At 44.6% G+C, this 14,507-nt stretch overlaps 1 protein-coding gene and 1 pseudogene across 5 annotated transcripts in view; one reads left to right on the forward strand and one right to left on the reverse strand.

The window, feature by feature from the left end:
- Positions 1–4,577: 4,577 nt before the first annotated feature.
- Positions 4,578–8,991, reverse strand: LOC143645658 (cilia- and flagella-associated protein 300-like; annotated as a pseudogene).
- Positions 8,992–9,453: 462 nt separating this feature from the next.
- The window catches only part of RAF1 (Raf-1 proto-oncogene, serine/threonine kinase), a 113,676-nt gene continuing 108,622 nt past the window's right edge, over positions 9,454–14,507 (forward strand). For 4 of the 5 annotated variants that reach the window (XM_077116494.1, XM_077116496.1, XM_077116497.1 and 1 more), the window contains exon 1: positions 9,454–9,564. The gene's annotated coding sequence lies outside the window, so the exon portion shown is untranslated. The remainder of the gene's footprint in view (positions 9,565–14,507) is intronic. The other variant, XM_077116495.1, reaches the window with a different exon arrangement.

Consider the following 14,507-nt stretch of genomic DNA (forward strand, 5'->3'; position numbering starts at 1 on the left):
TTTCTGGTTTATTTCATTCAGTGTGATATCTTCAAGATTCATCCACGTTGTCTCGTGTTTTGGGACTTCGTTCCCTTTTATGGCCAAATAATATTCCGTTGCGTGTATAGACCACATTTTGTTTATCCATTTTTTGGTTGATGGACAGTTGAGTTGCTTCTATCTTTTGGCAACTGTGAATAATGCTGCTATGAACATAGGTGTGAAAATATCCGTTCAAGTGTCTTGCTTTCAATTTTTATGGATATATACTTAGAAGTGGGATTGCTGCTGGGTCATATGGTAACTTTATATTAATTTAAATTTTGAGTGAGTAACACAATCACATCCTTCAAAAATTAAAACTCATAAAAGGCAGCAAAAAAACATTTTTCCCACTCCTGTTCTCCAGCTACCCAGTTCTCACCCTCTCCCTAACCTGTCATTGCTGTTAATTGCATACACTGTTAGCTGTATCCAAATTTACTTGAAGTCCTTACAAGTAAGTATTTCTCTCCTTTGTACAAAAGTAACATTATTTTCACACTCCTTTGCCTCTTGGGTCTTTATTTTTTTTTTATTCAACAGTATTTCTTGGACATGTTTCCATATCAGTACATAGAGAGTTCTCTGTTCTTTCTTAAAGCTGCACGATATACCTTTGTTTAGATTACAAACAATGCAGCAAAGAGAGACCTTACACATCATTTCACATGCTTGCAAATATATTTGTGGGATAAATTCTCAGGAGAATCATTGGGACAAAAAGTGTATGCATTTGTAATTTTGATATTGCCAAACTGACTTCCCCAGGGTTGTACTGATTTATATGTCCACATGTAATTTTTGAGAGACCTGAGGTTTTAATTCTCTCACTGGTTTCCTCAATTACTGAACTTGGCTTTCCTACATACAACATCATAGTATTATGGTTGCACCCCAGCAGCAAGTCCCCTACCCCCACTATAGAGCTGCCCCATTATGGATTGAGGGGGTTGGCCACCCTCAGCCAGATATCTTTTGCCCTTCCAGATCACCCCTTTACCATTGTCTCCTTGCTCTCTGCCCTAGGGAGATGACCCTAACCCCACAGAGCTGTTGGTTGTTTCCCAAACATGTCACTCTATGCCCTGGCTTTTGCTCTTCCCACCTTTTGCCCTGCCCTCCCTTTCCTGTCTGGAAAATTCCGACTCATCATCCTTTAAGACTCAGCTGAAATATGGCCTCCGTGGAGATTTCCCTGACCTTTCCTCCCTGGGTGCTCTCCCACGGAGAGTGCATTAGTATCAGTTGGTGGGGTAACTGTTTTTATGACTCCCACAGCTCCCAGCATCCAGCCAGGGCAGCCCCACACCTCACGCTCATCTTTGACTAAAACTAAACTTGCTCAAGAGGCAGGATGGCATGGAAAGGCCACAGGTGTGGAAGTCCAGACTGGATTTGACTTCATCCTTTGTCCCTCTTCCTGCAGAGCTAGCCTCATCTCCTTCCTGACTCCCTGTGTTCTGGCCACACTAATCTGCTCCTTTCCCACTCCTGGCCCTTGCACATGCTGGTCCACCTGCCTAAAATGCTCTTCCCTGCCCCTTCCAATCCTTCAGCTTAACTATCTCCTCCCCAGAGACCTCCCTGAACTACTAAATCTAAAGGCTGATTTCTGTTATTCCCTGGTCATTCCCTTTGTTGACCTAATTATCAGGTTAATAGATTGGTTTACTCATTTGTTACTCCTCTTAAGGGGTAGGGGCTTTGGCTCACTTACTGCTCTGGGCGAATGCAGGACCTGGCATAGACCAGGTCCTACGAATTCTTTATTGACTGAATGTGGAATGCACAGGTGAACAGGTTCAAATCCCGGCTCTATTGCTTGCCAGGTTTGTCTTTGGATTACTTACCCTCTCTGAAGTTCTCTGCATCTGAAAACCAGGCCTTTTGGGGGCGGGGTATTTATTGGAGATTGTGTGAAATGCCTCATACATGAAGATGCTTCATAATGGTAGCTGTTACTGTTAAGTTTTTCACCCTTCATCTGAGAAATGCATGCTTTTGGCCAGGCTTAAAGTCCTTACTGTTCACCTTTCAAAATAATTTTTTATGGAAAGGTAATAAATGTATAGAAAAATACACATTTCTTAAGTGTACAACATGACCAATTTACACATACACACACACACACGACCAGATCAGAAGTAGAACATTATAATACCCAGGAAGATTTCCGTCTTGCCTTACCCCAATGCCCTTCTCTGACCTAGAGACACCTTCCATTTTTTCCCCTCTCCTCTGTGTGACCTGAGATCATGGTGTGCCCATTCAAACCATTTCTGACTCATTCCTTCCCACCATTCCTTTTCTGAGTACTCTTGATCTCTCCCTGAACTTACCACCAAACCAGACAATTCCAAAGTAGGGGACACACACCCAGCAGAGTGCAAGATGATCCATCAGAGCGTGGTTTTCCTTGGCTTGGACTAGGTGACACCCCCATCCTTGGGCCAATGGCTGTGACTCCCATTGACCAGGCTTGGGCCAGATGTGCAACCCTGGAGCCAGGGGCAGGGGAGGGGCTGAGGGAGGTGGTGCCAGCCAACTCTGAGTGTCATCGACTGAGAATGGAGAAAGGGTGATGCTCAAAGCAAAGCTGAGGGGAGAGAAGGAAGGTGGGCAAGAGTAGCAGCTGCCGGGCGGGCCGCGGTGGCTCAGCGGGCAAAGTGCTTGCCTGCTATGCCGGAGGACCTCGGTTCGATTCCCGGCCCCAGCCCATGTAACAAAAACGGAGAAACAGAATACAATAAAACAAGAAAATGTTTAAAAGATGTTTCCCTTTCTTCCTTCCTTCCTTCCTTCTATCCTTCCTTCCTTCTCTCTGTCTTTCCTTTAAAAAAAAAAAAAAAAAAAAAAAAAAAGAGTAGCAGCTGCCAAGAGGCTACATAGTTAATTATATAGTAAAACTAGACAGCCAGGGTTCAAACGCCAGGTCCTCCAATTTACTTGTGTCTCTTCAGCAAGTGGCCCAACTTCTCTGTGCTTCAATTTCCTCATCTACAAATGGGGATAATAATGGTTACCTGCTTCATCGGGCTGTTATGAGGTTCAAAAGAGTTAATAATATATGTAAAGTGCTTAGTGCCTGGCATGACACATAGGGCTCAATAAATATGCCAGCTATTATTCCAGAGATGGACAGGAGGACTTACGTGCAGGGGTGACGCAGGTTAATTGAAGAGACAGGATCTCACGAACCATGGTAAATCTAGTCATTCCTTCTCCGAATATTGTCTGAGCCCTCCTCCATGCCAGGCACTGTTCTGAGCCAGCTCAGGTCTTCTGAGAGATGTCTGGTGGAGGTGGACAATCTCGATGCATACCCCACAGTGTGCGGTTGACACCTACGCACAGGAGGAGCCTGCCGGAGACCTTACCCTCTCCTATGCTCCTGGGTCTGAAACTCAGCCCTGGAGGGGAAAAAGCCTTACTTCTGCAAGTGTGGGCCTCAGACCAGAATCTTCCATAGCCCCTGGGCGGCTTCCCCAGGCCAGACTTCCTGAGGCAGAATCTGCATTTAAGCAAGATGTCTGGGTGATCCTTGAGCACACTGCTGTTTGCAAAGTACCTGGGAGAAGAGAGGGCAAGTTTCCTGGAATCCTTTGAATTGGGCCATTGAGGCAGGTGGGTTCAGGGATGGGTAGCCACCCCAGCCTTCTTCCTTCCCTTACCCCCAATATTCCTTGAACCCCGAGACCAGTGAGTGTGCTTTCTACCATCAGGGATGCTGTACCTTGCCACCCTGCCACTCCCCCCTTGGCCTGCGTGAAGCCCAGCTCAAGGTACCCCCTCCCCACCCTCACAGACCACCTTTCTCTGAGGTCTGAAGATCAGCAGCCTGGGTTGGAGTGCCCCACTCATCCCCAGGTGATATCCATGCTAGATCTCACGGAGGGTGACACTCCAGGCTGTCCCTACTACTCCAGGTGTTTTTATTCTGTCTTCTGAAGGAGGCTAATAGGTGTTGGATGACCAAATTAATTTTGGGAAGTGGAGGGTTGAACAAAGTCAAGGAGTTTATTTCTAATTTTTTAATCAGGACATTTAAAAAAATTGAGGATGTAAGTGGAACAATGAATTCAAAGGAATTGTTCTGCTTTTCACAGATCTATGGATATAAACCCTTATGCAGTGAAGAAATGTAATTAAATGAAATACAAGTTAAAAAAACTTTTATCAGTCTTCTGCTAAAATATCAATCCAGATTTAATTAGCTTCTAAAATAAAACCCATGGAAAATTGAGGAATTGCTTGAATTTTAATGCTATGAATATGAACTAGAGTTTTAGTAGCTTTTAACTTCCTGTAAGAAGTCCACAATTGGTAATGGCATACATTATATTAAGGATGGTGTTAGTTCCTGAATTAATATTCCAGGCAAATTTAAAGAAAGGTATCTTCATGTTTGCTTTCTTCAGCTCTAAGCAGGCTCTATACCTGTTACTCGAGGTAACAACTTGTACAGTAAATGTTTACTTATAAATTAGTGTTGAATTTAAAAACTGATAGGTTAAAAAAATAAAATAGTAGATATGGATATTCTGAAAGCACTGTTAAGGCATTTCCCCCACACCATGGGGGAAAACATGAACATGACACTTCATAAGATCCACAATAAAGTATGAAAATGTCTCTTTGTTGAGGGGTAACAAACCCCTCATGACTCTTTGTTGAGGGGTAGCACGTACCAGCAGAATCACATGCTGTAACTTTAAAGACAGAAGAAGTAATTTGTATTTCCTTGGTTTGAAGATGCTTTTGAATACTCACCATATCCTTATAGATAAGTCTTTGCAGCTTTCAGATATGGATTAAGTGCATCTTCATATCGACAAAGGGTTCTGCCAAGGCAAAAATGTTTAAAAAGACAAGCAGGAACTCTTCTCTATTTAGTTGGCTGAACACCTCATATTTTTCTCAGTCTTTCACTAGCAAAACTTCATAACTCATCGGAAATGAGAAAGGAATCACGAAAAGAATCTGAACATTTAATAACATGCCCATTGTCTCATACAATGTCTTCATCGTATAAATGGTTAAAAAATGACATTGAAAGCTGTGTGCAAGGAATGTTTATTGCATCAATTTTTTTCACTTCAGTTCCTTGTTTCAAGAAGGCCGATGATGTTCAAGGTTTCTCTCTCAACTGGGAAGGTACCTCGTGAACATGGCAGCGTCCACTGGCTTTTTCATGGCTCCATAAAAAGGCTAAGGACTTTATTTTAATTTTAAATCTCATGAGTCTTTAGGGCAGAGATTGGGAAGTGATGGCCCAAGAGCTGAATCTTCTCCCTAGGCCCTCACAGTGTATTTTGTTCGTTTGTTTGTTTTAACATATAACTTTACGGTCACCCATGACTTCTCTGTTTCTCTCACCCCTCCTTCCTCTCTCTTCCCACCCCATCCACTTCTAAGCCATTGGAGAATCAACCATCATTGGCTCAACCTTCAAAATGTAGCCAAGCATCCAACCACTTCTCACCATCTCCACCACCTCTACTGGTCTGAGCCACCGTGACTACCTCTCGCCTGGACTTTCTGATACTTCCTGTTTTCCCCACTTCCACTCTTGATTTCTTAAGTCTGATCTCAGTACAGCAGCCACACACAGGTGTTTTAACTTAAAAAGCTGCGTCCCATGACTCTCATATTGCTCAGAGTAAAAGCCAAAGCTTTTCAAAACAAGGGAGTTCTTCCAAAAGTCTACAAGACCCTGTACCATCTTTCGTCCTGGCCTTCTGACCTCATCTTCTACCTCTCACTCTTCACTAGATCCACCCCAGCCACACTGGCCTCCTTGCTGCTCCTCGGACAAGCACTAACTATTCTCTCTGCCTGAAGTGCCCTTCCCCCAGACATCTCCATGGCTCACTCTGAGTCTTTGCTCAAATGTCACCTCTCAGTGAGGCCACCCTCTTTCATTTTGTAACCTGCCCCCTCCCAGTCCCCTTCACCCAGCTTTATTTTTTCCCAAAGCATTTATTCACAAATTACATATTTTACTTATTTATTATGATTTTTATTATTTTTTAATATCTCCTCTTTCTAGAATGTGTGTTCCTTCAGGGCAGGTACTGCTGTCTGTTTTGTTTAATGATGTGTCCAAGCACCTAGGATAGTACTCTGTACATAATTCAGTGCTCAATAAATATTTATAGAATGAATAAAAAAATAAAAGTCTGATTTTTGACTAAAAAAAAAAAAGACAAAACCCTAAGAGCCACCACCACTGGGTTGCAGCCCTCTCTGGTAACCATTGTGGTGGCTGAGTGGTAGCTGCCTGCTTTAGATGGGACCTACATTTCCAAAGGGCCATAGCTCCCCACCCCATGTCCACTTTACTCATTCATCTCATCTGCCTAGTACCTGCAGGCACTTGAGTTTGCAATCCCTGTTACCAGATGCTTTGGGATCTCTGAAGAGGAGAACAGAATACATGGAGCCTCCCAATTTTTCAGGCCATAGAAGCTTTTGCTGAAATGACCTTTATCAACCTGCAGGCAGCGGGAGAAAAGGTGAACATCAGCTGTTTGCTGAACTGACAAGGGTGAGGGGAGTTAACACAAAGGATGGGGAGGCCCTGGAGTCATTTTCCTCCCCATGATAGGGGTTGGGAGCTCCCTGACAGCTGGGGGAAAGTCTGATTCAACTCTATCTCTTCCACAGGCTTTCAAATCAGGGATGGTGGGAAGGGCTGGTCTGGCAGTCAGAATAAGCTCCCTGATTCTGCACTGGGTGACCTGGCTTGAGTCATTGAACATTTTGAGTCTCTAGTCCCTCATCTAAAAAACGAAGGTGTAGCCATCTTTCCAGATCAGCTGTGAGGTCTGAATAAGGCATAGTCTTCTTGAGCTTTCTAAGCTGCAAAATGCTTGGAAAATACCATCTGGAGGAAATTAAAGGAAGGCATGACCTGGGAATGAGCCAAGTGTGACCCTGTCACTCTGCCTCACCCGATGATGCTGATGCTGATGACAATGGTGGTGATGATAAGTGATAGCTTTAATTATAGTTAACTGTATTTAATGTTACTACTACAGGCCAGGCACTATTCTAAGTGCTTTACACCTTAAATTCACTAAATTCTTACAACTTTTAAAAACTATCACATTTTTGTTACAGATGAGGATACTGAGAAACTGAGAGGTTTAAGTGACTTCCCCGAGTCCCAGATCAGGAAGTGGCAGTGTTCGGATTTGAACTCAGGCAGGCTGGCTACATGTTACTGAAGTCTCAACCGTCTGGCGGTGTGCTAAATGCTCTCCACACAACACAATCTTATTTAATTCTATGAGGTAAGAGTTATTGTTATCACTCTTATTGGAAAAAAAATACCCCATTCAGGGTTCTCTCCACATTCCATGCCTCAGTTTTCCCCTGGCTTTTATTTTCATGCAGGATCACATGTTCCTGCCTATCCTGATTTGCTAGCTACGGAAAGCAATATACCAGAAACAGAACGGCTTTTAAAAAGGGGAATTTAATAAGTTGCTAGTTTACAGTTCTAAGGCTGAGATAATGTTCCAGTTAAAGTAAGCCTATAGAAATGTCCAATCAAAGGCATCCAGGGAAAGATACCTTGGTTCAAGAAGTCTGATGAAGTTCACGGTTTCTCTCTCAAGTGAGAAGGCACATGGTGAACACAATCAGAGTTTCTCTCTCATCTGGAAGGGCACATGGCGAACATGGTGTCATCTGCTAGCTTTTTCTCCTGGCTTCCTGCTTCATGAAGCTCCCCAGGAGGCATTTACTTCTTCACCTCCAAAGATAGCTGGTTGGTAAACTCTCTGCTTCTGGTGGGTATGTCATTCTCTGCTCTCTCAAAAATCTCTCTCATTCTCCAAAATGTTTCCTTTTTTATAGGACTCCAGAAACTAATCAAGACCCACCCAAATGTGTGGAGATACGCCTTAACCTAATCCAGTTTAACAACCACTCTTGATTAAATCACATTTCCAGGGAGATTATCTAATTACAGTTTCATACATACAAAATTGAATAGGGATTAGAAGACACAGCTGCCTTCACAAAATGGGATTAGGATTAAGACATGTCTCTTCTAGGGTACATACAACATTTCAAACCAGCACACTGCCCTTAACTCCTTACCTTCCTTCATTTTTCCTTGTAGTGCACATATTCCTACCTGAATTTACACATTTTTTCTTCCCATTACTAGGAGACAGGGATTTTGATTATTGTTGATTTCCTAATACCTAAACGCTATGTGTGGTATGTAACAGGCTGTCAATAAATAGTTAAAAGAATGAATGTAACATGTAGCTTTGTATGCATGTGCTTGCATAAAAGCCTTTTTTTTTTTGTTTTACTTCATATCTTGGAGGGTTTTTGTTTGCTTTTATCAGTATATAGATTTAGTGTATTGTTTTAAACAGTTGGGATATTCCACACTGTGGGTGTGGCATCATTTAACCAGTTTCCTATTTAATCTACATTTTTCTATTGTTTCTCTAATCCAAACAATATGGCAATAAACATCTCTGCACATACCATTTTGCGCGAGTGTGAACGTATTTCTCTAGAACGAGTGCCTATAAATGGAACTGCCGGGAGCATGGGCGCTTACATTTAAAATGTTAATAATAATCCCAAATTGCCCTCCCTATTCACTCCTGCCACTGCTGTATGAGGATACGTGACAGGTGTGCATATACCTAGGACCAAACTGGATATCAGTCCTTTAACTTTTTGCCAGTCTGATGGGAGTTGGTGGAGGTGGGGATGAACCTCATTTACAACTGAGGTAACTGCGGCTCAGAAAGGTTTAGGAATTTTCCCAGGCAACTGGTAAGTGGCGGAGCCATGATTCGGCATCGGATGTGAGACTGTTGAGAGGAGGCACCATAGCTGGATACTGTCCTCTCTGCACGTGTACATGTGGTCATCTCTGAGACTCAACATGCTGACAAGCACGCAATTCTCGGCCAGGCCGCTTTCTCTCCCCATCCAGGCCTTGGGGCTCTCCCCGGGAGCTACACTCGAAAGCTCCTCGCTCCCCTGGCAACCTGCTCGGTTCCAAAATGGCGGCTGCAGCAGTCGGGAGCTCGAGGCCACGCCCCTTCCCCAGGGGGCGGGCCTTGAGATCAGGCCCAGCGATCGATGCCGGAGCCAAGCTCTAAGTGGGGCCTTCAGGCGGCTGGAGCCGCAGCAGAGTCGGAGGCCCCGCAGGTCGGGAGGAAGAGTACCGAGCGGAAGGCTCGCTTGCCGGGGCTGTCCGAGAGTCTCTTCATCGCGGGCACTGTGGCCGCCATTTTAGATGGCGGGAGTGAAACGAGAGCGAGCGTAAAGCGGGACGTCTTCCCTTCTGCTCTCCTCCGGCCCTTGGCCGGGCTTTGGGGCGTGTGCCCTGAGGCGCGGAGCGTGAGTGGGACGATGCGGGGTCTGCCCGGGGCCCCGTCCCCCGGGCTGGGGACGCGCCGAATGTGACCGCCTCCCGCTCCCTCACCCACCGCGGGGAGGAGGAGCGGACGAGACGCCGCCGCTGGACGTCGGGACACCCGGGCGCCCCGTCTCCCTCAGGTAGGCGGCCGGGCCTGGCCCGGCCCTGGACGCCGGGGGAGCGAGGCCGGGTTTCCCTGGAGCCGGGCGGGGGCGGCGCTGACTGAGCGACCCGGCAGCTGCCGGGCTGAGGGCCCGGGCCAGGCCGCTGTCACCCCGGGTGGCGCTGGGCGGGTGGGGGGCCCGGTGTCATGGCCGGCGACCCGAGTTCCCACATCCCCACTCAGATTTCGTTGTGTGTCGGGGAAACGTTTCAGTGCCACCTACGTGCCCAGTGCACATTCCTCATGTTTTGGCCGTGGGAAAATCCACCCAGAGCTTCGCCGTATCGTTGTCATTAGGACAGACTTGTTTCTTTTATATCTGGCGGCGGAGTTGGGGACTATGCTTTCGCCTTCTCTCCGGGTTCATCACTAAGTAACACCCTCTTAGGGAAGACGAAAGGAATCCGGGAAGAGAAAAGGAAATGGGTCAGTGCCTCACCACAAAGACAGAAGGGCCTCGCCTTGGTTTCAGGACTCTGTGGGTTATTAATGAAAGGTTTGGGATGCTTAGACTGAGGATTGGTCCCGGGATGCTTTGGAAGGGAGAACCAGGGCTATCTTCTGTGCCAAGGAAGAGCCGCCAGGATGGTTCACTTCTGTAACTGCAGAGAATCTGCAGAGCTAGTCGATGCCCGGAGACCAAGAGGAGTTTGGACGTCGTGAGAGACGAGGCGGCTCTGTGTTCATTCATTGTTCTTTTTCCAGGACTCTGGGTGTGCCCTCTGGTATTCGTTCTCTGGTGGGAAGAATGATAGGATCTCGTTTGTCTCCTTGAGATGCGATCTGGTTCCAGGGGGTCACGCAGTCTAAGTAGAGAAGGAATTCCTTGCACATTCACATAGCATTTCTGCCTGCCTTGACTCTAATGACTGAGGGAGGAAGTCTCCTTTTCGTTGCGCTCCCAAGACGAGAGAAGAAAGCCTTGTGATGAGGTTTGGCTTTCCGAATGCTATGGAAACTTGGAACACCTAGTTCTGCCTGGGGGAGCTAAGGAAGCTTGTACACTTCAGGGGACTTTTGCCCGGAGTTTTGAAGGATTGATGAGTAAGTCCTCACCAGGTAGGAGGAGGGGAAAGGCATTTTCTAAGCTGAGATATAAAGGCATAGAAGCTGCCGGAGTTGGGATGAGTTTAGGGAGGAGCAAATAGTCTGCCGGGAGAAATGGTGAGAGTTGAGAATCCAAAAGAAAAGTTGCTAGATTGGGAAGGGTTTTTCTTTATTGGAGGTAGCGGTCAATTAATTGATTTAATTTGGATTCTTCTAAATTGGTGGTGTTGTTTCGTTGTTCTTACCGAAAACTCGTTTCTCTCCCCTCCCTTCATGATTTTGAAACTAACAGTAATTTTTGAAAAGATTTACTTTGTTTAACCCAGTTAAGAGCATTTTTGATAAATGGTTTAGATAAAATGTTTTGCATTTATGCAACGGTGAATGGACTGCGCTCATATTCCTAGGGAATTTTGCAAAACATTTTTCTCACGTTAATGCTTGCTCATTAACGTGACACACAAAAAAGTGAATTTTTAAATGTCGCACACACTGTTAATTCTCAGGTTTAAGTGGCTGTTTCACAACATAAACAATGTTTCCAGTCATACAGAAATTGGCAGATTATATATAACATCCAAAAAAGTGTAGAATGCAAATGACTATTTTTAGCTTAATAGATGTGTTTTACGTTGTAAAATGGGTCTTCGGGTTCCACTTCTCGTATCCTGGTTCCAATTCTCATATAAAATCTGAAGCTCTATGAACATAATTTTCCTAAAATAGTTGTGTTATTGTGATTAATTCTTATGCTAAAGTTGCTATTAACATATTAACAGACTTCAGCTGGTAGTTCCCACATCTTTCTTAAAGGATTGTGATTATATACCACTGAAGAACATTAAGTCTTTGGCTGGCTGTCACCCTTATCATGTCAAGGGCTAAGCTGTTTAAAATGCAACAGAAACATTTGACCCAGTTGAACAATGGATAGTTGGGAGTACAAACCTATTACTGTTTCTGTTCTGAAAATGTATCTATTCGGTGTGTGGCGTTTGTGATTATAAATCGTAGTAATCTTAAGCTCTTGTCCATAGTTGGAAAACTTTTCGTCTTCAAAGTAGAAGGCTGGAATGAAATATTTGAGGGTATTTTATGGGATTTAATTTAGCAGAAAGAAAACTTAAGTGAAAAGCTGATTAAGCCTGTCATTTATGACAAAAAGTATCTAGAAGATGAAATAGAGAATGGTTACACATCCGGTACCTTAGAATTGCTGTGAACCTTGTTGCTTTTAGTTTAAAACATGCCATTTGTGAAGTCCAATGTAGGTGGTTTGCTCTGAAGATTAAAAAAATGACTTCATACTTCTTGTATGTTAAATTTGACTTTTCTAGAAGCTCTAGATTACTTATGAAATAGGAAATAAAAGTAATAGCTTCATTTACTGTTTCAAGTGTCCAGTTAGTAGATGTATGAGTCTATATTTTAATTTCAGATAAAACATTGCTAGTGACCTGTAGCCTAAAAATAGGAAAATATTACACAAGGGAATACTTTTATTTGCATGTTAGAGACATAATAGGCCCTACACAATAATACTATTCTTGGGAGGAGCTTGTTTGCCAAGCAACATGCCTTAACGTTGACTTGCAGATGAGAATTTTAAATATTGCCTTTGAAAGGTGGTAGACTAATGTAACAGTGGAGTGGGGGAAGAGGGATGGTGTACTGAGCTTTGACTTGAAAAGCTTTTAGATCATGGAAGTAATTTCTTCAAAACAAATAACCGTAGTTGGAAAATTGCTTACCTTGACGAAATTAATTGGAAAGTCAAGGAACATTGGCTTCGTTCAGGATTTAAGTCATAATTTACTCTGTGTGAGTGTGTATGCATGCGTATGGGCGCCGTGTGCTCGTGCATGCCGTGAGTGTATGTGCCTATGGATAGGTAAGAATTCCTCGTTGCTCATCTGGGTTAAAAAAATGTAATACTAGCTATTTGTGTCACAGTTCAGTTGGTACCCCTTGTATATGGCTACGCTACTGTGCTGGTTTGAAAGGATATATGCCCCCTAAGAAAAGCCATGTTTTAATATAAATCCCATTTCATAAAGGTAGAATAATCCCTATTCAATACTGTATATTTGAAACTGTAATGAGATCATCTCCCTGGTTGATGTGATTTAGTCAAGAATGGTTGTTTAACTGGATTAGGGGATGACATGTCTCCACCCATTTGAGTGGGTCTTGATTGGTTTACTGGAGTCCTATAAAAGAGGAAATATTTTGGAGATTGAGAGAGACTCAGAGAGAGCAGAGAATGCTGCAGCACCACGAAGCAGAGAGTCCACCAGCCAGCGACCTTTGGAGATGAAGAAGGAAAACGCCTCCCGGGGAGCTTCATGAAACAGGAAGCCAGGAGACAAAGCTAGCAGATGACACCGTATTCGCCGTGTTCACCATGTGCCCTTCCAGCTGAGAGAGAAGCCCTGACTGTGTTCGCCATGTGCCATCTCACTTGAGAGAGAGAGCCTGAACTTCATCGGCCTTCTTGAACCAAGGTATCTTTCCCTGGATGCCTTTGATTGGACATTTCTATAGACTTGTTTTAATTGGGACATTTTCTAGGCCTTAGAACTGTAAACTTGCAACTTATTAAATTCCCCTTGTTAAAAGCCATTCCGTTTCTGGTATATTGCATTCCAGCAGTTAGCAAACTAGAACAGATTTTGGTACCGGAGAGTGGGGTGCTGCTGCTGCAGTTTGCAAATACCAAACATGTTGGAACGGTTTTTTAAATGGATATGGGGAAGATTCTGGAAGAGTTGTGAAAAGCTTGATAGAGAAGGCCTAGAATGCTTTGGAGAGACTGTTGGTAGAAATGTGGACTCTAAAGATACCTCTGATGAGGTTTTAGAAAGAAATGAGGCACATGTTATTGAAAACTGGAAGGAAGGTGATCCTTGTTTTAAAATGGCAGATAATCTGGCAAAGTTGACTAATGGTATTGGCTGGAAGGCAGATTTTAAAAGCCATGAACTTGGATATTTAGCAGAAGAGATCTCCAAATTAAATGTCGAAAGTGCAGTCTGGTTTCTCCTTGCAGCTTATAGTGAAATGCGAAAGGAAAGAGATAAGCTGAGAACTGAACTCTTGAGTAAAAAGAAACTAGAAATTGAGGTCCTGGAAAATGCTGGGCCTCCAGAAATGGAGACCCCAGAGAATAGTGCTCCATGTGAGGATTTGACCAGATGTGGAAACAGTCAGCCATTTCAGAGAAAGTCAGGATCGGACATGGAGTTATCCAGGAAAGATTTGTGGAAACTCCTTATGTCTGATGGGCATGATCCAAGGCTACTGCATAGAAAGCCAACGAGAGTGCTGTGGGACCTGTATAAACAGAGCTGCTGCCAGTCTGGACTGAGGGGTTCAGAGAAGGGACACATTGGAGGAAAAATAACTTCAGAGGCAAAACCGTGGGGGCTGAGGTCTGAAGTCAGGAAGCCTCGGGCCAGGAGAGTGGACCCACCCAAGCCCGTGGAGAGGGTGAGTTTGCCCCAAGGGCAGAGAATGGGCCTTCCACCTCGTTGCAGTGGAAGAGTCATGCCGCCTCAGGCCTTGGAGAGAGTGAAGCACGTTTCTTGGGGTTGGGGGAGAGCCTGGCTGCCACCACATGGAGGGGCTGAGCGTGTGCCCCGGAGATGGCAGAGAGCCCGGGTGCGGCCCCAATGCTTGGAGAGGGTGGAGCCGAGAGAAAGGTGTTCTCCCCAATATCCCCCAAGGTTGCATTCAGAGATAGGCAGGCGTAGGCATTTGGAAAGGGTGGGACTGCCACTTTCTGAAGCCCTGAGGATAAATGAGTCTCAGACTTTGAAAACTAATGGACTTTGCCCTGCAGGTTTTCGAAACTGTACGGGTCCGGTGACCCCT

This window comes from Tamandua tetradactyla, chromosome 9 (genome assembly GCF_023851605.1).
Source record: "Tamandua tetradactyla isolate mTamTet1 chromosome 9, mTamTet1.pri, whole genome shotgun sequence".
In the NCBI taxonomy this organism is placed as follows: Eukaryota; Metazoa; Chordata; class Mammalia; order Pilosa; family Myrmecophagidae; genus Tamandua; species Tamandua tetradactyla.